Genomic DNA, 23,485 nt, shown 5'->3' on the forward strand with positions numbered 1-23,485 from the left:
ACCTAAAGCAATCTACAGATTTAGGCAATCCTAATCAGAATCCCAAGCACATTCTTCAAAGAAATAGAACAAAGAACCCTAAAATTCATATGGGGCAACAAAAGACCCCGGATTGCTAAAGCAATCCTGAGAAAAAAGAACAAATATGGAGGCATTACAATCCCAGGCTTCAAAATATGCTGCAAAGCTATTGTGACCAAAACAGCATGGTACTGGTAGAATAACAGGCACACAGATCAATGGAACAGAACTTAAAGCCCAGAAATAAAACCACATGTCTATGGACAGCTAAACTTCAACAAAGGAGCTGAGAATACAATGGAGAAAGGAACATCTCTTCAACAAATGGTGTTGGGAAAACTGGACAGCCACATGTAAAAGAATGAAAATAAGCCATTTTTTTTAATTTTCTTTATTGCAGTAACATTGGATTATAACATTACTGAACTTTTAGATGTACATTGTGATATATTTCGAATTCTGTGTGAATTACATCATGTTCATCACTCAAAAACTAATTGTAATCCATCATCACACACAAGTGCCTAATCACCCCTTTTACCCTCTCTTCTCACCTCTTCCCCTATAGTAACCACCAATCCAATTTCTGTTGCTATGTGTTTGTTTGTCATTGTTTTTATCTTCTACTTATGAGTGAGATCATATGGTATTTGACTTTCTCCCTCTGACTTATTTCACTTAGGCTAATATCCTCAAAGTCCATCCATGTTGTCACAAATGGCCAGATTTCATCCTTTCTTACGGCTGAGTAGTAGTCCATTATGCGTATATACCACATCTTCTTTATCCATTCATCCCTTGATGGGCACCTAGGTTGCTTCCAAGTCTCGGACATTGTGAATAATGCTGCAATGAACATGGGGTGCTTGTATCTTTATGCATTTATGAAAATAAACCATTCTTTTATGCCATTCACAAAAATAAATTCCAAATGGATCAAAGACTTAAAGGTACGAGCTGAAACCATGAGACCTCTGGAAGAAAATATAGGCAGTAGACCCTTTGACAGCAGTCTTGAAAGGATCTTTTTGGACACCATGTCTTCTCAGACAGGGGAAACAATAGAAAGAATAAACAAATGGGACTTCATCAGACTAAAGAGCTTCTACAAGGCAAGGGAAAACAGAATTGAAACAAAAGTACAACCCACCAACTGGGAAAAAATATTTGCAAGTCATATATCTGACAAAGGGTTAATCTCCATAATATATAAAGAACTCACAAAACTCAACAACAAAAAAGTCAAACAACTTGATCAAAAAATGGGCAGAGGATATGAATAGACATTTCTCCAAAGAAGATATATGGGTGACCAATAGGCACATGAAAAGATGCTCATCACCACTGATCATAAGAGAAATGCAAATCAAAACCACAGTAAGATATCACCTTACATCCATTAGAATGGCTAAAATAACCAAGACAAAAAGTACCAAATGTTGGAGAGGTTATGGGGAAAAAGGAACCCTCATGCACTGCCAGTGGGAATGCAAACTGGTGCAGCCACTGTGGAAATAGTATGGAGATTTCTCAAAAAATTCAAAATAGAAATACCATATGACCCAGCCATCCCACTACTGGATATCTATCCAAAGAACTTGAAATTAGCAATTCAAAGAGACTCATGCACCCCTCTGTTCATTGCACTATTATTCACAACAGCCAAGATGTGGAAGCAACCCTAAGTGCTCATTGACTGATGACTGGATAAAGAAGATATGGTGGAATATTGCTCAGCCATAGAAAAGGATAAAATTGTCCCATTTGCAACAACATGGATGGAACTTGAGGGTATTTTGTTAAGCAAAATAAGCCAGATAGAGAAAGACAAACTCTGTATGATTCCATTCATATGTGGAAGATAAACAGATACATGGACAAAGAGAACAGATTAGTGGTTACCAGGGGAAAGGTGGGGTGGTAGGTGGGCATAAAGCGTGAAGTGGTACACCTACAATATGACTGACAAGTAATAAAGTACTACTGAAATTTCACAAGGTTGTAAACTATCACAACCTCAGAAAAAAAAGAGATCACAATAAGTATTAAAAACTAAGTATCAAAAACATTACAACAACCAGTAAAATAACATATTTAAATTAATTTATTAACCAATATATCTGTGTGCTACAATTTTCCTGCAAGTTTTTTGGCTATATACTCTTTAATAATGTCTTCATATGACACTAACTTTGTAATATTTTTCCAGAGAGAATAGAAAGATATTTCAATCTTTTATTGATTTGGTTGATCAAAATTTGTTTTTCATTTTTTATAGTGTAGAAATGTTCCTTTGATTTCATAATTCATTACACTAAAGTCATATAAATTTTTAGTACTATTGCCTAAATTGAGGAAATACCTGTCAAATTATTTTTTTTGTAAAAGACCTGCTCACTGTAGTACTGTTACAAGTTTGTATCCTAATAACACAGGAAATCTGATAAACTTTATTTTGTGTAAGTCCATCAAAAAAGAAAAAATATGCATGTTGTGATACTTTTAAATAAATACTATCGAGTGTATATTTGACAAGAGCACACTTCTGTTTTAACTATGTCAATAAGAACAAAATCATTTATTACAATTTTACATGGACGATTGAAAGAAATTTCCACAGACTAGCTTTTGGATCTATAGGATATAGTCATATTGATGTACAACCTCTGCCCTTGCCATTGTGCTTTAACGCTGGTGACTATGCCCAGGGAAAAGGAGAAAGATTTTAGAACTCATTTCTACATTGGGTCAGCTTGAACTAACTATACATAAATGTATCCAGTTGCAATAACTATATATGAAACGACGACTGAAAAACACATAATTATCTTACTGAATCTAAACTAAATATATTCCCAACTCAACTCCTCCTTAGTTCAATTCCAAATACGTCCACAGCCCTTTCAAATATGAGGAAGAAAGTTTAAGTCAGTGTGATAAGAGACAGCAAAATATCTTACTTTTATAAAATTTAAAAAATTATATGACCACATGAACAAACTGCTAAGACCCTTTCAGGGCCTCTAAGGGGCCCATGGTAGAGACGTCCTGGAAGCTAAAGCTTCATGGGCTTCACAGTAAATACACCCCTAGCTTCCAGGCATCTCCAGGCAGAAGAAATCACCAGTTCCACCCTGAACCATTTAATTGAGGTTACTGTCTCATCTAGTAAACTATCAGCTTTATCTAATAGCTTGTTGCACTAATAGAGGCATAAATTCCGATCAAGGAGGGGTGACAGTCCCATTATACTCATAAGACTAGTTCTGAGAATCAAACTTTAGAAGGCTATTTGTTGAAACTGTCCAGAGGACAGTGAGCAAGAAGGTGTGAAGACGCAAAAGAATAATTATTTGAACTTGGGTATTTAGCACGTCAAAGAGATGACTTACGGAAGAAAGGCCTTTTGCAAAACGTGAAAGGGATTGTCATATAGATGAGGAATTAAACTTTCTCTAACTTCTTTGGGGCAGAAGAAGGACTAGGATGTGGTTTGAAGACTTAGTGCAAAAAAATATAAAATGTCCCATTAATAATGTTTATGTTAATTACATGTTGAAATGATAATATTTTAGATAGCTGGGGCTATACAACACATGTTAATTTCACCTGTTTGTTTTTACTGTTTTAATTCGGCCACCAGAAATTTTAAAAGCATATACATAGCTTGCATATGTGGCTCAGATTATATTACTATTGGACAGCACTGGTCTAAGGTTTCAGCCCCACTGAGATAATCCCTAGGCCCTCAAAGACATTGCAGTTTTACCAAGAGCTGAGGCACCAAAGCCATTTTATATTTAGGCAGCTGTTTACTTGAAATTCTCTTTTCTTGAATTTAATGCATTTGCTGTACCTGTTTCATTGGTGTCGCTTGGCTTTTTCTTAAATAGGGAAAATGAACTCCTATAGTGTTCAAAGAATAGTCCAATAAAGATATATTACTGTCTCTTTACTTAATAGAAGTAGACGGGTCATAACAGTATGTCTGATACCAGCAGGTTTATCCAGTTATTTTTTTCTTATCAGCTACTTAATGAAATGAATTTCTATCATAGCATCTTTTAAATGTTAATACTCTTACAGCTGTCTTCAAAGACCTATTTTGAACTAAATATGTTATCAATCAAAATACTCATTAAAATTCGATGCAAGCTTATGTGAACAGAGATTAAATCATTGAGGCATCTGGGCTTCTTATTCCACTAATGTGACCTCATTATATCGTAATTTGTTATTACGGAAATTTAATTTTCTAACGCCATAGAATTACTAAGGGTCTTCACATTTCCAGGTTTTCATCTGCTCTAATTGCAAACTTTTTGATCATTTACGGGTTGGATCCTTGGATATTTTCAAGATTTGTATTTCTGGCAGACAACAAGGTGTAACCCAAGAAGGCAGTACTCTCTGACACGGGAGATAGATGATGCTTCCAATTTCTAAAGGAACTTGGAGACAGTGTTCTCTCTGATGAGACGAAGAAATATTTTGAACTGGTATTTCCCCTTAGCCACCATTAACATATGTGGATCCTGACCTTGACACCTTCACATTCTCCATCTTATCATTTCGTTTCCTGGATGTGTGATGGAGTAAGAAGCACAGAGAGGACTGCTTAGAGTGCTGAGCCGTTTCTCTACCTACCTCAGAGGGAGTCATGAGGACAAAAGAAGGTAATGAGCAAAACCCTAGTACAATGTTTGGCCAAAGTAAGTACCATATATACGCTAGTTCCCTCCTCTCTCCCCAATCTACTACCTTAATCTAATTATTCAACCAAATAGGATACTTGACTTTCTCCTGCCATTTAAGTAGAACCCAAGGAAAGCCAAAGGCAGAGAAAGAATATTCTGAGTATCAGAAATCAAGAATGTGGCATTTAAAAATTTAGTTTTTTTCACATGAAGACAATTACCAAAATATCACAATTTAGAAGAAAACTCAGAATTGCGTTAACTCCTACACCTGTATCCAACACTGCTCTCACTCAAATGGTCATTCTCAACTAAATGGTCATTCTTCCTATCTGATATTTTTTCTCCCAATTAACTTCTCTCTTAAAAAAAAAATCACCAATCTGTGTGGGTCTAGTTGACATGGCTGGGGATAAATTTTGACCAGATCCCAGAACTCGGAGATGCAGGAGTCCCATTTAAACCGTGACGGCCATCAATTAAGTGACTTGGTTTCCAGCGATCAGAGAGAAAGACTCCGAACATGAGTTGCCCATCAGATCAACAGGCTCCTAGCCTCAAGTTATTATAGTATTTACCTTTTATGAAAGATGTGAGCTGTCAGAAACCAGATAATCATTACGTAACTCCCCAATTAAATCTGCCGTTTCTTCCCTTTTGCACCCTATGCCAGCTACACTGGCCTCCTTTCTCTGCTTCCATAGCCAGCCATCCACCACAGTAGGGCCTTTGCAGTTTCTGTTCCCTGAGGCTAGGATACTCTTCCCCCAGATTCCCACATGGCTCACTCACTCTCACTCCTCAAGGCTTTGCTCAGTTATCACCTTTGCAGTAAGGCTTTTCTGATGACCTAATTGCAAACTGAAACTCTTTCTCTGCCTAGCTCCCCCATCCATTTCTCAGTTCAAACTTCCTGGATGGCATCTATTGCCATCTGACACACTTTATACTTCACATGTTTGTTCATTATTGTCAGTCTCCCTGGCTCAAATGTGAGGTCCTCAAGGTAGGGACTTTGGGTGACTTTTCTGTTGCCATGTCTCAAGCACCCACGAGAGTATTTGGTATAAAGGATAATGAGTAAGTGAATGAAGAGAGCATATATTAATAGATTTTTGTCATTTTGTTGGAATACTTCAAGAAGAGTTAGTCACACACAGAACATTATTTTAAAATCCATGCAGTGCATAATTTTGGCGACTTGATTTATGTGTACGTGTCTATTTGTAAACATGAATACACTCCAGTCTAAATTGTTGGCATTGTTGCTATGCACATTCTTTAGCCCCTGAAAAAACAAATGGCTCTGAATTCACATTACCTTCAGCAAGACTGAATAACAGATGACAGACTACTTTCCATTGTTTTGTGTGAAAGAATGAAAGAGAAATATGTAGAAGAAAAGCCATTTTCGAATGAAAAGAAATGTCTGAGTTGGCTCAGCACAACAACCATTTACTGCAGCAGGACCCCAGGAAAACAGAGAAACTTGAGATTGCTGTGTGATCAGCAGCTTGAAGTCACTCACGAGCAACGATGTCTGGCTCTGGGCCCCCAAAACTTTAGTTTTCAGAGATTCTGCAACCAACAGAAATGGAAAACTGTGGTTTCCACACTACATAAAGAAAATTCAATCCCTCAAAGTAAAAACATGATTTTTCTTCTCAAAATTTTCTTGTTTGTCCTCTATTATTTCAGATCAAGCCTTAGTGCAAAACGGGGGGACAAATGTAGACAATTCTTTGCAGATAACTTGCAGTTCAATAACCTGATAATTATTCATTTCAGCTTAAAGCATGCTTGTAAATATCATTACAAATGAAGCACTGACTTGATTTTTAATCAATGAAAACTGACATTTGTTGAAAAGGCTTTCTGAATAATTACCTTGCATTCTTATTACTGAAGCGGATTTAATGGAAAATCAAAACAAACGATATTAATTACATCGTATCCTCATTATATATTAATAGGTTGAGAAACCAAACATTGAGTGTCTTATAGAGCCGGGTGTAATATTTATATGCAGCTTTATGATGGAAGCCAGCTTAATTCTAATGCATCCATTTTAGTGCTCTGACCTTCTGCTCTCTGGAACCGTGAGTTTGGTCTCAGCTAGGAACACACATATCTGGCATTAACAATTTGGGCTCCTGCCTGAGAACCCAGGGTGTCACAGGAGGTTGACTTTCTCATGCCAAGGGACATGAGTTGGCTGATTGATCAGTTACCACCTACCTTTAACTCAGAGTTGCCATTGAAATACTTGCCTTCTGCTTGATGAATTTAGAACTTGAAGCAAGAGAATCTCACCATGTGACTACGTACTCAGATCTGCTATTATCTGTGTGCCCAGCAAGCAACTGGGCAGGTACAAACAGGAGTGTGAAAATGAGGAGAGAATCACAAGAGAAGAGGTTTTCTTAGGTCTTCGTCTCCTGGACTGGTTCCTGGACCATCACATCTTTACACTCGTGTTCAGCCCTAGCTCTGGCTCCTTGGTTGTAATTAGAAAACAGCAGGTAGTTTCCTAGCTGTGGGGCCTTTTTTAAGTTGTACGACACCTCTGAGCAGCAGTTTTCTCATCTGCAAATTGGTTGTTGTACGATTAAATAAAACAGAGTTGTTATAAAGATTAAATGAATAATCCACATAAAGTGCTAAGCAGCACTCCCAACATGTACTAGGCTCTCCATAAATATTAGTTATTAGAATTACTATTATTAAAGGCTCCTTCCAAGTCCCAACATTCTATGAGCATCTAAACGCAATATGGAAGCCTCACTGTGAAAGTCTGATCAACCTTCTTACCTTTTCAACCTCTTACTCTGGCACACATTATCCTTCTGACCTCTGGACTTGCTACAAACCTCTAGCACAAGCAGAATGGACAAGCACAGAGAATCAATTAAAATTTGGACATAAAAGACCTCTCCACTGGAATATGCACCCCACACATTAAGCGGTGAGATTTCATCAAGTAGGTAGAGTCCAGACAATAGCATCATCCTTGAAGGTGACATTTGCAAAATCTGAATCACTCATTTAGCAAAAATGGAATGTGCCAGGAAGAGTTCTAGGTAATGAAGACGCAGCAGTGAACAAAGAGACAAGCCCATCCTGGGAAGCTTATGTTCTAGTTGGGAGAGAACAACGGGTGGAGTGGAGGGAGGGGGAGCTGATGCAATGCCCTCCATCCTTCATACAGGCACCTCAGAACCTTCCGTGGTTTCTTCATGACTCCATTATGTATATTAGTCAACATCAAACTGCCATAGATTTGATTTTCTTATTTAAATCCTCAGTCCCTTCTCTTCTCCAGTCCCAGTGAGACTTTCCTCGGGCAGCTATTCATCCTCTCTTGCCTTGGTTACTAGACTAGATCCTTAGCAGATCTACCCGCCATCAGTCTCAACAACCAGTGACATGCTTTTTTCTACTTTCTTTGGAAAAATTCTACTCAGCCTCCAAACCGCAGCTCAGAAGTCACCTCTTCCTTGGAGTCTTGCTCAAAAACCTCCTCACTTCACGTTCTAACATAGGCAGAATTAACCCTACTTTCCCCATAATTTCTTTACTAGTTCAAGCTTCCAGTATAGCACTGCAATGCTGCAACAGAATCCATTCACTCATTTAATAAATACTTAATAAAATATGCACCAGAGATCCAGCACTGCACGGTTGTAGGCCCTGGAGTTAAAACAGTAAATGAGACAAACTAGGCCCCCATGTCAGGGACCCAGTGATTCTACCTCCCTCTCCTTGAGGTTGGAGGTCATGTCTCACTACCTGGGCACCTTGGCACGTGTGTTCAGGGCTTATTGAATGTCAGCCACATCACCATCATTTGACTCAGAGAGAACAAGAAAAGCAGGTGTTGGCGCAGCCCAGCTCTCTGGATTCTATGCCAGAATTAGACAAATCCCCTGTATCACCCAGTGTAGGGGAAGTCTCTCATTCCTTTCTCTAAAACAGTGAGGAAACAATTATACAATCCAGGAGAGTTTTTAGTGTTTACTCTTTCATCCTACTACTTTTAATTATATGGGGAGAAAAACATCTAGCTTCCTTCCTAGCAAACCAAAATTTCTTTAATCTATGATTTAAAGTATAATTGGTCATTTTCTGTCATCCACAACTATTTTCTTCATATATTATGCCATTAGTCATTCAAATAAAATAATCCCTAAATTTTCCCATCAGAAGAATTGCTATCATCATATCAGATAAAATAAGCATATGAGTGTGGCAGAACGAAAGACAAAGCCATCACTGGGCTGTGTGAGGCTTAAAATTTTTTTTTTTTTTTAAAGATTTTATTTTTTCCTTTTTTCTCCCCAAAGCCCCCCGGTGCATAGCTGTATATTCTTCGTTGTGGGTCCTTCTAGTTGTGGCATGTGGGACGCTGCCTCAGCGTGGTCTGATGAGCAGTGCCATGTCCTCGCCCAGGATTCGAACCAACGAAACACTGGGCCGCCTGCAGCGGAGCGCGCGAACTTAACCACTCGGCCACGGGGCCAGCCCCCCGAGGCTTAAAATTTTTGTTCATTCAACTTACTGGCTTCTGTGTAGCCAATATCATAGTTAGATACTGGAAAGAATGGGTGCTGTTGAAGGAGGAGCTACTTTCATGGAATGCATTATTAATGAGATACTTTTTAATATTAAAATAAGATATTAGTGTTGTCTTAGTTCAGGTTGCCATAACAGAACACCATAGACTTAGTGGCCCAAACAACAGAAATTTCTTTCTCACAGTTCTGAAGCCGGGAAGTCCAAGATCAAGATCCTGACAGATCCTGGTTTACAGACAGCCATCTTCTCATTGTATCCTCACATGGTGGAGAGAGAGAGAGATCATTTGTCATGTCTCTTCTTACAAGGGCACTAATCGCATTATGAGAGCTCCACCCTCATGACCTAATTACCTCCCAAAGGCTCCACCTCCAAACACCATCACATTGGGGATTTGGGATTCAGCATACAAATTTGTGGGGGACACAGACATTCGGTCCATAGCAAGCCTTATTATAACATAATAAAATAAACATGACAAATTATAAAAAGACCATATAAACTAAGAGAGTCAGCCCTAAACAACACTTTGAAGTGGTAAAATAATAATGTCTTACATTTTAAATGTTTCATCTTTGGCCAGAACATCAGTTAAGTAAGTACTTGAATTACTTTATGCCTCACCTGAATTGGGCTTTGGTATTATTCCATGGACAAATATTGAGAGAACTTACGAGAAATCTTTGAATCTGGCTCTTCTATTCATTTTTGGATTAACTCATTCATTCCATGCATTCATCCAACATTGTTGACATTGACTATGTGCTAGACCCTGGGAGGCAAGGGTGCAAGGCCCTGGGAATAGAGAATTAAAGTCATAATCCCTTCTTTTAAGGCACTTATAGCTTAGAGTGAGGACAAGCAAAGCATTTTAACACAATGTTGCAAGAGTTATGCCAGAGTTAAGTCCTGAAGACCCTGGAATCTCTTAAGACAGACACTGAACCTTGATGAGAGGATCAAAGAAGACTTCCTGGAGGAAGTGAGAACAGCACTGAGGACAAGCCAGACAGAAGGAACCAGAAGAGTGAAAGTACAGAATCCTAGGAAGGTATAAAGCAGTTCAGGGAGAGCCAAATTGCTGAGATAGGTGTAAATGGGGAAGTGAGAGATGAAGGGTGAGAGAACCAGTCTCTGCATTGCATGGTTCCCCTCTATGAGAATCCTCAGTAAGAATTTCAGTCTTAATATGAGGTGAAGTTATGCCTCTTCTGAGCAATTGGTTGATGTTATCTTGGAGACATGAAAAAGTTTGCACGCTTTCTGTCCACAGCAGAGAACATTATTGCCATGCTCTATTCAGTACCTTGCCCAGGACTTGGCACACAGCAGACATTCCACAAATTTTAGTTAAATAAAATATTTAAGATAAACTTTTGGGATATTAGCCTTGGTTTCATCTTATCTTCCAATATTATTTTCTTATCTGATGTTTATATTTTTATCTCTATAAATCTTTGAAAGGAGATGGGCTATAAATAAGATAGGTAAATACATTTAAAAAATACGTCTTACTTTATCTTCACAACTCTGCAGGTAAGTCAAAAATTGAAGTGTCATTTTAAAGATAAGAAACTTAAGGATTTGTGATTCTGGCAAAGAAGGTGTAATAAGGACTGGATTTACTTGAAATGTCTCCTATCCAAAACACCAAAAATACTGGAGAAATTACATAAGACAACTGTTTTTAAGACACTGGACATCAGGCAGTGAAGGACAGTGAACCCTGAGAGATTGTAAACTCATGAGTTGAGTCCTGCCATTGTTCAAGGTTACTTCCTTGAGAGACGTTTCTAGGCCATAGAGCAGAGAAAGGGAATCAGGCAGAACTCAGGAGACTCCCTGAGTCAAGCAGATGCAGATGAAAGTCTAGAGAACAAAATGGCTAGAATTCCAAGAAAAGAGCACAGGAGAGGAGAGAGTTGCACAGACAGAGAACTCCAGTGGAGTGATCTACAGAGGGAGGGTCCCCTTGAATGCCCAGCAGAGCACTGATCAGCTCATGAATGTGAGGAAACTACTATAGACCAGGGAAATAACCATTAAAGAAGATTAGAGGGAAAAGGACCCAGAACTCACACAGGGCCAAGAATAGTGGCTGTGTCTCCTCTCCCCTCAAGCCCAGCCAGACTGGAAATCCTCATGATTCACAGAGCATCAGGTAGGATACTCAGAAGGATCTTGCCTCAGTAATGGGGTTAAATTAACTCTAGACAAAATGCAGCTCTGGACTCACCTAACAAAGCTTAAAGACGAGACTTGAAAGGATAAAATTGTGTCTAAAGAACTAAAGGTGTCCCAAAACAAAGAACAAGAAGATGTGTAAGAATAAAAAACCACTTGGGGCCAAAAAAGACAAAACTCATATCCAGCCAAAATGACCAGGTACACAAAAAAGCTAGAAAATACAACTCATAATGAGGAGAAAAATCAACATTCTAAAGTGACCCAGAGCTAACACATGTCAGAATTACCAGACAAGGACATGAAATCAGTTGCTACCCTGTATCCATATGTTCAAAAAGCTGGAGGAAGTGAGGGATGGATGAAACAAAAAAGATCCAAATCAAATTTCTAGAGATGAAAACTACAATGACTGAGATGAAGAATATAACGGATGGGATTAACAGCAGATTTGAAAATGCAGAAAAAAAGTTTAGTGAATTTGAAGACATAGCAATAGAAACAACCCAAAATGAAACAACAGAGAAAAAAGACTGACAAAAATAGGAACAGAGCACCAGTGAGCTGTGGAATACCTTCAAATGGACTAATACTTGTGTAACTGGAGTTCTCAAAGGAGAGGAAAGCAATCAGGGGGCAGAAAAAATATTTGGCGAGATAGTGGCCAAAATTTTCCAAATGATAAAAATTACGAACCCACAATTGCAAGAAGCTTAATGGAACACAAGCACAAGAAATGTGAAGAAAACTACATCAAGGCACATCAAAATCAAATCGCTAATGATGAGGAATCTAAAGCTCAGAGCATTTACCTAACCTCTTCATTATATAACCAGTTTGCACTGGGCCTATTTACAATGGGCAGACTTTATTCACACCTTAAAGAGATCGTAGACACAGACTGACAAAGAGCAGATCAGAGGTGAAAGCAAGAAGAAAAATACTACCTAGGCATGAAGGCAGAGATGCTGCTATAGAATCTTTCATAAAATTTATTAACACTTCATGCCCTTAGCCAAGGTCCACAAGACCATGCAGGCAACGAGCTCTCCCATCCATCCTGAGCATGAAGCCAGCACCAATGGCTACAGTTTGGATTTTCACTTCACTATCTCGTTGCCTAATTTCTTGAGTCTGCCTTTTTTCCTCTCAGGCCTTAATTTTTGGCTTCTTGGGATTATTGTCTTCTTCAGTGTGGGGATTTTTTCTTTTCCTTTTTTGTTCACTGGATTTTCTCTTGTGCTGAAAAAAAAAATTCTTGAGAAGTGGGATATGTATCTCTTCCAAAGTTTATATGGCAAAGAGGTTTATCAATTTTCTTTCCTTTTGCCCTTTTTGTACTTGTAAAGTAGAAATTCCAGCTACTCCTTCAGTACTTATCATTCATAAACTTGAAAATGCTGATTCTTTCATTATTTGCCTGACGAGTATCCTTGTTCATTTGTTTTTCTTAAGGAGTCTTTTAATTCCCTATCCTGATTTTGCCTATTTTGTGATTTCATATATTTTCTCTTCTAAATAGTGATAAGTAAAAGTAATTGTTGTTAAAAATTTGAAATTAGAGGCCGGCCCTGTGGTCAAGTGGTTAAGTCCTTGCCCTCTGCTTCAGTAGTCCAGGATTTCACCAGTTCGAGCCCTGAGTGCAGACGTGGCACCTCTCATGAAGCCATGCTGAGGCGCCATCCCGCATGCCACAACTAGAAGGACTCACAACTAAAAATACACAACTTTGTACTGGGGGGATTTGGGAGAAAAAGGAAAAATAAAATCTTTAAAAAATTTTGAAATTAAATTTATCATTGGGCTAAGCAAACTTTTAGAGGTTTCCTTTTCTGTTTTCCCTCCCCATGTCACAACTCCTAAATATTGTTTTTACCGAAGTTGAAATATTCAAAATATGCCGTAGATTTTCTTCAACTAACAATTATTCTCCCTTATTCTGCACAGACACCAAGGTAGGCCTACTTGAGGGTTTAAAGATGAATGACATTGACACTTCCCATAGGAAGTCGCAACCTAGAGGCAATTAGACAAAACGAAACTAACCAAAATCCAATACAAACAATTGTAAGTCCTTTCCTTATCAATGGGTATTCTTCTGAATAGATTGTTCGGATACCAAACGCACACTGCAAGTTACAGAATCCTTGTTCTAAGTCAACCCAGCATTAGTTGGGGCAGTATTGAGGCCCAGACTGATGAAATTGTGCATGTATGTGTGTGTTTTCAAACAATGTTTTTGGAATTTTATCTTTTCCCAGCATTGTTGCATATAAACTCCGTAACCATACACCAAAAGCATGGTACACCAAAAAACGAAAAAAAAAACTTTCATTAGGACTACGTTAAACCTACAAAACTTAAAAAACTGGTATAAGTCACCAGGCCAAGAAAAAGGAGCAACTTATAGCCAAGAAGGTTCTAATTCTGTAAATAAACCCAGCTTTAAACAATATGGGTAATTCTTGTGTGTCTGCTTATCTTTTTCTATTTATAAAATAATTCGAAAGAACGGTGGTCTTTAAGAAATATAACACTTGTTCATAAAAATGTCGCCCTGAGTTATAGGATTGACATAGACGTAGCTGTGAAGGCAGACCATCCAGGCAAAGATAGGACAACCTGCCTTATAATCCCTTCTTGACCTCTCCACTTTCCTGAAAATTGCGAAGACTAAATAAACAGCTGTAGAGTGCACTAACTGAGGACAGAAAAAGAGGAAGGTGCCGAGGAGGATCACCACATTTATTTCACAATCATTCATCCTGTCCATTTCTCTACACAGTCCACGGGCAGATCGATAATGCAGCAATCAGAACCCGTGGTTCAGAGGGCTGAACAATCGGGGTGGTGGGGCTGCTGTTCCATGTGTCACACTCAGTCAGAAAAGGGCAGAGCCTGAAGGAGCAGGGCAAAGGAGTGTGCGCGAGTTATGTTCTCTGGCTTTGGAAAAGGAGATGTAATTTCAAGGGGCAAATGGATGTCTGGGAGCAAAAAGAAAAGAGAAGCCGCCTGAGTCAGAGGAAAGAGCATGAACAATGGGATAACCAGGAGGTGCCTGGGGAAATTTATTTGTTATTTCCAGAAGTAAAAAGAAAACTAGTTGCATGAAAATAGCTTTATTTCAGCTCCTGAATTGTTTTATGGGTGATTTCCCTAGAAAGATTTTTTTTTTCCCTCTGAACAGTTCAGCGTACAACTCTCTCAGGATTTTCTCATTTCTTTCCTAACAGGAGTGTTCACTACCCAACACTTCTGCCCTTAAAAGCTCTCTACTCCCCACTTCAGCCTCCAGGTCTCCTATGTTTCCTTTGTTACAAATGCTCTGCCAGCAAGAGAAAAAATTCTTTCTAGAAATAGCAAGATAGCAAAGGGATGGAAATAGAGGGAGGGGGAAGTAGGGGAGAGACAGACAGTGAGAGAGCGAAACAGAGACAGAAAAAGAATGAGACAGAGAGAGACAGCAACAAAGAGAAGGAAAGGGCAGGAGGAGAATAAAACAGGGCAGAAGAGGGAGCAGGAAGCCCCAGCCTCTGATGTCCTCCTTGGTCTATTGCCTCTCTTCCAGGCTGGCCTTCCCCAGAGCTGCAGCTTCGGTGACAGCCTGCTGCTGCCGCTGCGGCTGCGCTCTTTGCCCTTCAGGCTCTCGGCACCATTGTGATGCTGTAATGAAGTAGAGCTGCCCTGTCAGAGCTCATCAGCAGTCCCGTGAAGGCGGAATGAAATCACTTCTGTTGACCCCCCGGCATATTTATAGGCTCGCTCTTTCTGCAGAGGCTGGTGGTTATCACTTTCCCGTCCCGTGTTGTGTTTATTCAGCAGCACGCTAAATCACGCCCGTGTGCAAGTGGAGCATTCATCAGGAACACTGAACCCCTCTTTCAGGCTGCCAAACCCATCCAATTACTGGGGCTGGAAGGGCCTGCAAAAAAACTCTTCTACCAGGCAAGTTCTCTTGTTTGTTCTCTAAAAATAATACCTTCTGAGCTCTACACGTTTCCCCTGTCCAATCCGAACATTGACTTTGAACTAGCAGAGCACTCCTTTATCCTTCATTGGCTTCGTCTCCAAGATCCCCCTTTTCTCTTTTAAACAATGAGAAAGAGACGCTGCGTTTCTTTCTGGAGAGGTGGGGAGAGGATGTGGGTATTTCCACTAGTCCTCTGTCTTCTTGGCTATGTCTTCAGATGTGCAGGTTATGCCGTCAAGTTTTTCTGAAGGGCAGCTAGCACTCTGGTCCCATGCTGCCCTCTATCTTTCTGTTTCTTGCTAAAAATGCTGCAGTTTCCTTTAACAATGACTTGGAAGAAACCATTAAAATTACAAGGAAAATTGTGGCTTACAGTCGTGAGAGCTAGATCCAGACACGGCTTCAACTTTTGACAGATGAAGATGGTAAATTGTTTAAAAGAACATGTCTCTTAACATACGTTAATTTATTAAGAGCTTTGGTTTTTTACCAATACTTTTACAGTTTCTATTTCTCTTGATATATCTTATTCTCCAGATTAGAAAAAAGAAGCCAAGATTAATATTTTTAGACCTAGTATCTCATATTCTGTAGCCTGCAATTTTTCCTGAAGCTCATTACAATGGAAAATTTATGACTTAGGATTTTTTAAGTTATGGGAGGCAGAGCTGAAGAACAGCAACAAAACCTACCTGGGACTTAGAAAACCTGGATTCTTGTCCCAGCTTTGCTTCTAACTAGAATTGTAACCTTGTGAGTCCTTAATTGCTCTGGGCTTTGGTTCCATTATCTATGGTTCTGTCTAGAGATAACACTTCTATACTTACAAGCATGAAACTGAACAAAAGGAACTGGGCCAAATGACCACTTCATTAATAACCAAGCCATTTGTGAGACTCGGGGCAAAGGTTGATTGCTTCCCCTACCCCCAGAAACTAATGCATACTAGCTGATGAGGCTGCCCAGCAACACACAAAGCATAAGACACCTAGACTAAGCATCAACCATACAGAGTGTGCTAGTACATATTTCACAACTAGTTCTCAAAAAAAAAAACAAAGAAAGAAAGACTGATTTGTAGCCTTTGCCAGTTTCTGTGGTGTAAATATTTCCCATCATGGTCAACTTCAAGCTACCAACTTGATCACACTGATGAAGGTGTCAGGAAAAAATGCTAAAGTTGACTCAAGAGCCCTTACAATGGCACTCCAGCACAGCACTTCTACCCAGCACACTATTACATGCTCAGCTCTCCTACCCTTACCCCTTACATTCCCTCCCACTCTTGAGACCAGCTGGGCTTTGAGTAGGGAATGGTGGGATTCCACTGAGAACCTGAGAAACATAAGATGAAGACAGTAAGATTGCAAAGAAAAGCTTGTGTTAACAGAGAGGTTTTGAATACCTCTCAAAAATGCGACAGAAATATCCCTAACAAAAGAAAAAAAAAGAAAAAAGAATCTTGTGCCGCCAGTCTTTCTGGATATGTAGTCCCAAGATACCTTAGAAGAACATTTCATGTAAATTTTGCTTTCTATTTTGGAGCAAACTAGGGTTATTTTAATATAAAAAATAATATAAAAGTAATGAAATGATATAGACATTTTTAAACTAAAAAAAACTTTCGCATACCACCCCCAGCACACCAAAATGTAAGTCAATTAAAGTCTCTAAGATGAAACCACAACTTGCATGATTTAAAATGTTTTTTCCGTGAAAGAAGGAAGAGTGAGAGGGAAAGAGGGAGGAAAAGAGAAAGGAGGGAGAATGAGAAAAAGTAGGGAGAGAGGAAGGACCGTGGGCAGACCAAACAAACTATGTAAAAAGACGGCGATGCAGGGGCTGGCCCCGTGGCCGAGTGGTTAAGTTCCCGCGCTCCGCTGCAGACGGCCCAGTGTTTCGTTGGTTCGAATCCTGGGCGCGGACATGGCACTGCTCATCAGACCACGCTGAGGCAGCGTCCCACATGCCACAACTAGAAGAACCCACCACGAAGAATACACAACTATGTACCGGGGGGCTTTGGGGAGAAAAAGGAAAAAATAAAATCTTTAAAAAAAAAAAAAAAAGAAAAAACACGGCAATGCAGGAAGAGTGGGTTTGGAAGCAGATGCCCCAGTCATCAAATTCTTCTTAGGACTCAGCTCATCCTCACTCTGTATGAGAAGAAGTTTCCAAATGTCTGCGCACGCTAGAGAAGTGAAATTTTTATTTAGATTGATGCCTACTTGAGCAAAATTTGAAGATCAACAGAGGTGTTCTAAAAGCCACCAAAATGGGCATGTTGACAGGAATAGGTTGAGAGGGACCACGATGTTAGTGGTAATCAAGGAAAAATGCACTGAGTTGCGAGGAGGTGATAGCTTTGGTTTAGAAGATGTTCATATCACATTGGTATTGACATACTTAGAGGGGGAGAGATGAGATATAATCTACAGGCTCCACTAGCTCAGTGGGAAAGTGAATGTTTTAAGTAATTTATACAAATGGGTCAAAAATTCCTTAATTGATATCAGACCATTCAATTTAATCTCATAAATATTCAAGGCAAACCAATGAGTACAAAATCCCAAGTGGAACGGAAATTGGTGCCAGAAAAGGGGCAGGCCACAGGAAATATGTTCAAAGATAAATAAAGACATGATAAGCACCCTAAAAAAGCTAAGAATATAGCAGAGGTTGATGGACTGCTATATAAAGTACAAGGAAGAATGACAGGTACCATAAAAGAGGTAAAAACACAGCGCTTGAGTAATAACTTCCAGTGGGGAATCAGAAGATGCACTGTGACCTGATTCTATTTCTATTCATAAATTCTTTTTTTTCCTATAAGTGGTATATTTTACTTATGCAGAACTAAGGAAGGATTTTTATTTCGACTAGATAGATCCAGCTTCACCACACTTTTTTCTTTCCTCGAGATTATTTAGTGATGGGAAAAGGACTTTTGATGTATTGCCAGCTAAGTCAAAAGGAGTTTACAGATAGCCTGCCCTTCTAAAGACTTTGCAGATCGATTCTTGGTGATGAGCTCACAGGGCCGTGTGGCCGGAAAACTGTTTCATGTACCTCCCAGTGCTAAAGTGAAGACTTTGCTTTCAGATTCTAGCCAACGGTCTAGAAATATTTTTTGCTAATTATTTTTTACTAAGAAACATGATTCTGAACTTAACTTTAAAAACTTAATAATGTCCTATTAAAATTATCTATCATTTCAAAATTTAGTAATAGCATTCCAGCATTTATTATGCAAGGACAGAGGAGCATAGGGAGGCTGCTAAAGAGAATACCACCTGGTCGGCAAGTTGATTGACCTGGGAATTCTGTACCCTGTACATCACTCAAAGCCCAAAACCCCACAGACATCTAATAAACCTGGTCAGTCAGATGTGCAGCCAAACATCTAGACATTCTGAAATTTCAGAAAACAGTTTTCAATTTTCTTCACTTATAACATTTTCTTGGTACCACAGCTAAGGACAAATTCCAATTATCCATAGCAGATGAATTAGCAAATGCATTAATTGTGTATCAAAACATGTGTTTTTTTGTCTGTTTGCTTTTGTTTGCAGGGGAAGATTCGCCCTAGGCTGAAATCTGTTGCCAATCTTCCTCTTTTTTTTCTTCCTTTTTCCCTCCCAAAGCCCCAGTACCTAGTTGTGTATAGTTATAAGTCCTTCCAGTTCTTTGATGTAAGCCATCACCACATGGCTATTAACAGAGGAGTGGTGTGGTTCCATGTTGGGAACTGGGCCTGGGCCACAGAAGCAGTGCTGGCTTTCAAAACATGTGCTTTGAACCAGCCTAGAGACATCTGTCATGTCATAATGAAGAACATAGGCTCTGGGACCAGACTTCTGGGGTTCAAATGCTAGCTTCCCTCCTTTTGGGCTATAAAGCCATGGACGGCTTACTAACCTTCTCAGAACTTTCCTGCAGGATGAGGTTTTGATGAGCAATAAGACTTGGAAACCATCCTCAAGCATCCTCAAGCAAGTAAGTGTGAGCTCTGACTACAGCCCTGATCCAACCTGTATTTCCATATCTTTCTACTTCTAAATTGTACATTTCCCTAAACACAAACCCTGCTGTAGTTATGCTATTAATGAAAGATTTGTTTATATTTGCAGGCCTCGAGAAATTCCAAGGAACAAAGTTCAGCCAATATTTAGAGAATGGCATCTGTAATAACACAGAAGTTTTCCAAGTTGACCCATGGGCCCCAGGAAAACGTGAAAGAAGGGGATCATCGACAAATTTTAGGGAATCTGTGACCCCCCCAAAAAAATTATGCAAAAATGATAGATCTCAATGACACTTTTTGGAGACAATTTCCATAGCTTTCATCAGATTTGAGACGAGACCCAAAAGATGACTGAAAGCCCCTGCATTTAAACCAAAAGGCTACTGATCTTAGATTTCAAATAAAATCTAATCAAGTATTTTCTAACTTTTCTTCTTTGCTGCGACTTAACCCCTGATCTTTACGGGCTTGCCAACATTTTACGTTAGATCACAATTATTATATTTGTTCAAACTGTTTTACTTAACTTTCACTTAAAATGTAGCTATGCAAAGTATTATCAAACCCTTTCTTAAAATTCAGGTTTATTTATACTATTTTGAATTTAATAGTTACTTTCATTTAGAATTCTTATTACTGCCCTTTCTACTTCAAATTTTTTAGAGAAGCATCCACGGAGACACAGAGGCATAGTAGGAAGAACGGGGTCTTTGGCATCAAACAGGCATGGGTCTGTATCCCAGCTTCCCCCAGAGAGGAGGGAAGAAACCTGCCCCAAAGGATGGCTCTGAGGAACGTGGAGGTGACATGACCTGAAAAGTGCATGGCCTTGGGACACAGTGGAAATGCGAAGGTGGTTTTCTTCCCCTTTCTTTCCTCTTGCCCTCTACCCCATAAGAGGAAGTATGCCAACTTTGACAATGGAGCCTTCTTACTCCACAGACTCAGTCAAAATTAGTATCATGACCTCTGATTTTATTCCTCCCATTCAAAAGCATATTTTCCATGGAGAAGGAGAACTGGTAAAAATAAACAAATAAATAAATAAATACCTTTTGATGTTTAAGTGCAGTAATTTGTTCTATAATAAATTCATTTAACAAAAAAATTTAAAGTTTACATGGAGATAGTAAGTTAGAAATTGTTAGTGTAATTTACTGAAAATGATCCTATTCTCAGCTAATTATTTTATTTGTATGCCCTAAGTGGAAAGGTTTATATATTTATTTTAAAATTCTTGCTACGTGAATTCATTCTTTCCCATCAGTGCATTTTTTTTTTTTTAGAAATAGACCTTTATTACAAAAACACGTTCAAAAATATTTCTAAAACTCCAGTGTTGGGAAAGATACACGGAAAAGAATGCCAGTGACTCAAAGCTTTCATTTCTTCTTTTAAACCTAACTCCTGTGTCCCCAGGAATGAACTTTTAACATTGCCTCAAAACCAGAAAGAAAACTAATTAAAAATTTTAAAACCATTGACAGCAATTACTATAATAAAACAAAGCATAAAAAAACAGGTTCTAATTCCCATAGTGATACAGAGTCTGAGTTAGCCAAAAGGCAGAGTTCAGATTTCTGGTTCTTGATTACACAGACACTAGATTTACTGAAGTTAAAAAAGAGCTGTCCCATGTCATTTACACATAGGGACCAGTAGTCCTAGCATTTTACTGCTACCTAAGACAAGACTTGCACGTGCCTGGTTTCCAGCCTCACAATGAATGAGGATCTGAGCCGAGGCACCTGGGGAGCAAGGGCAAGAATAATAATGGGTCTTGCAGGGTCCTCAAGGGATTAATAACTCCAGGTGGTCTTAGAATCATGGAGAATCTCCCATCAGGAGCCCTTGGGAGGAAGCCAGGGATATGCAGCTGGCTCAGCATTCAAGTCCTCTTCACAAACTGTTTCAATACGGGCCCTTGTCACTCCTCAGGGCAGCCCTGCAGTGAGCAATAATTACATCACATTCTATAGATCATCACCCACAAGTCATTTCTCAAATGTTCTCGTTAAGTGTTATCTTGAAAGCCACAGACTACCAGCTAGGAAGAGACAATGAGAGGAGCAACTGGTAAACATGGGAGGGCAATTGAGCGGAGGTCCCGTGCGCCCCCTGCCCAGCTCGTCCAGTCTCCTCCCATCCTTCCCTCCCCTTTCCCTGGCCTTCAAGGGAAAAAAAGCTTTTGGTTGCTCTTAGAAATTTGAGAATGCAGGAGTAATACCAACAGGACTTCTCCTTTCAACACCTAGGTCCACACATTTGAATTCTGGATCTGTCCCTTAACAATTGTGTGACCTTTAGATTATTATTCCTTAGGTCTCAGTTTTGCCCTCTGTGAAACGGGGAGAAGAAGACCCACTCTTCTAAGGCCGCTGATGCGGTGAAATACAATAATGTCTAGAAAGTGCCTGGGACAATGCCTGCACAAGGGACTCACCCAGGAAACGGTGCTGATGGGAACAGTCAGAACTGACTGAGTGGCTTCTCCAGGATGGACACTTTGTCAACTTTCTCAGTCATCCTGAAGGGAGCATCAAGGAGCTTCCAACTAATGGCAGGTCCAACATTCAGCCTTCAGAATTCAAACGTTAAAAATGCCAGACCAGTCTTTCTCTTATTCATGTCTGTCAGGCTGCCATTTTAGGGGCTGACGATACAAAAATGAAAAACAGAAATCTTTGCTCTCATATTTCATAATCTAATGGGGGAAATTTATATACTAACTGCAAGAAGGGATCATATGAATAGGAGAGGAGATTATTAAGGAGGAATCTCATAAAAATTGTCTCACATGTTTTTGTTTCTAAACGGATTTCCTCTCTTGTTTATTACTCTGTTATTTAACACATGACTGTAAGTGGCTGCATTTTGCCAGCTTCATCAATGGCATTAGCCTTGGAGCAAAGTAAAGAATGCCAGATCCATGCAGGTTCAATCCGTCCCTGATACTGTGACCCAGCCATTTCCAGCATTTCAGAAGGCTGATAGGGTCCCTTAATTTTCATGGTGGACTAAAGCTATGGAACTGGTAACAGAACATCAAGAAAAAGCTCCCCACACATGCTGGCTGCGGAAAACAGGCACTGCCAAAGCCTCACGGTACCGACCCGGACACCTGAGGAACAGAAATAGAAAGGAAAGAACTGGGAGTGGCCCAGCTATAACAGAGTGAAGGAATAATTGGGAGAGAGACCCCTCCAGCCATATTCCAGGTAGAAGTCAGTTGCTCCATGACTGGAGCACAGTCTAAGGAGCCTGACTGAGATCTTACTACAGCTTTGCCAACTCTGCACTCAGCAGAGCCAAGGGCTTATTCCAGAAGTTCTACTTCAACCTCAACTCTCTTTATGCTTCTCAAAGTGGGTCTGATGAGATGCAGGTCCATTGAGTAGCCATCTTTTAAAATCAGAAAACACTTTAGCGTGGTTCAATTCTTACAATTGTGTGATATAATGTTTACTCAGCACACAACACTGGGTTTATCCTCAGGACAAGACAACGACCTGCCATGAATGACATAATTTAAACTGTCTCTTAGGCCCAAGTACTGTTTGCAAAACGCTTCAGAGACTTCCTTATAAATGTAAACTGGAAAGCTAAGATAAGCTGTTGTTGATAGCATCCAAAATCTTAGCAAATATTCTAGCCTGTAAGTTATAAATTAGCAAGATTTTATTATTTTTCAAGAAAACGAGAGGCATCAGGTCCTGCAGAAAACCTAAATAAGTCCTTGGAACTGTGGCATGAAAAAGCTTCTCTGTATTTATGGTGCTACATGTGGAGAAAGGTCAAGGCCTTGAGAAAGCACACCATTTAAAAGAAAAAAGCATAAAGAACATCGGCACTGTCCTCTGAAAACTCTGATATATGTTCCGTACTTTGTCCCCTGGTGAAGGAGCAATTATCTCCACCACGTACAGTACAATGTAACAGTGTTCTATTTGCCCTTCCAGATAGAGAAAAAGAAGTATCTAAATATAAAGTTTATCCTCAGCCTCCTTTCCCTGC

General features: G+C 39.5%; 1 long non-coding RNA gene across 1 annotated transcript; it reads left to right on the forward strand.

The window, feature by feature from the left end:
- Window positions 1-19,316: 19,316 nt before the first annotated feature.
- LOC139085317 (uncharacterized) lies at window positions 19,317-19,887 on the forward strand. The gene is made up of 2 exons (XR_011543598.1): window positions 19,317-19,443; window positions 19,578-19,887. It is a non-coding gene; the product is annotated as an uncharacterized lncRNA (long non-coding RNA).
- The last annotated feature ends 3,598 nt before the right edge of the window (window positions 19,888-23,485 follow it).

This window comes from Equus przewalskii, chromosome 8, assembly GCF_037783145.1.
Source record: "Equus przewalskii isolate Varuska chromosome 8, EquPr2, whole genome shotgun sequence".
Classification (NCBI taxonomy): domain Eukaryota; kingdom Metazoa; phylum Chordata; class Mammalia; order Perissodactyla; family Equidae; genus Equus; species Equus przewalskii.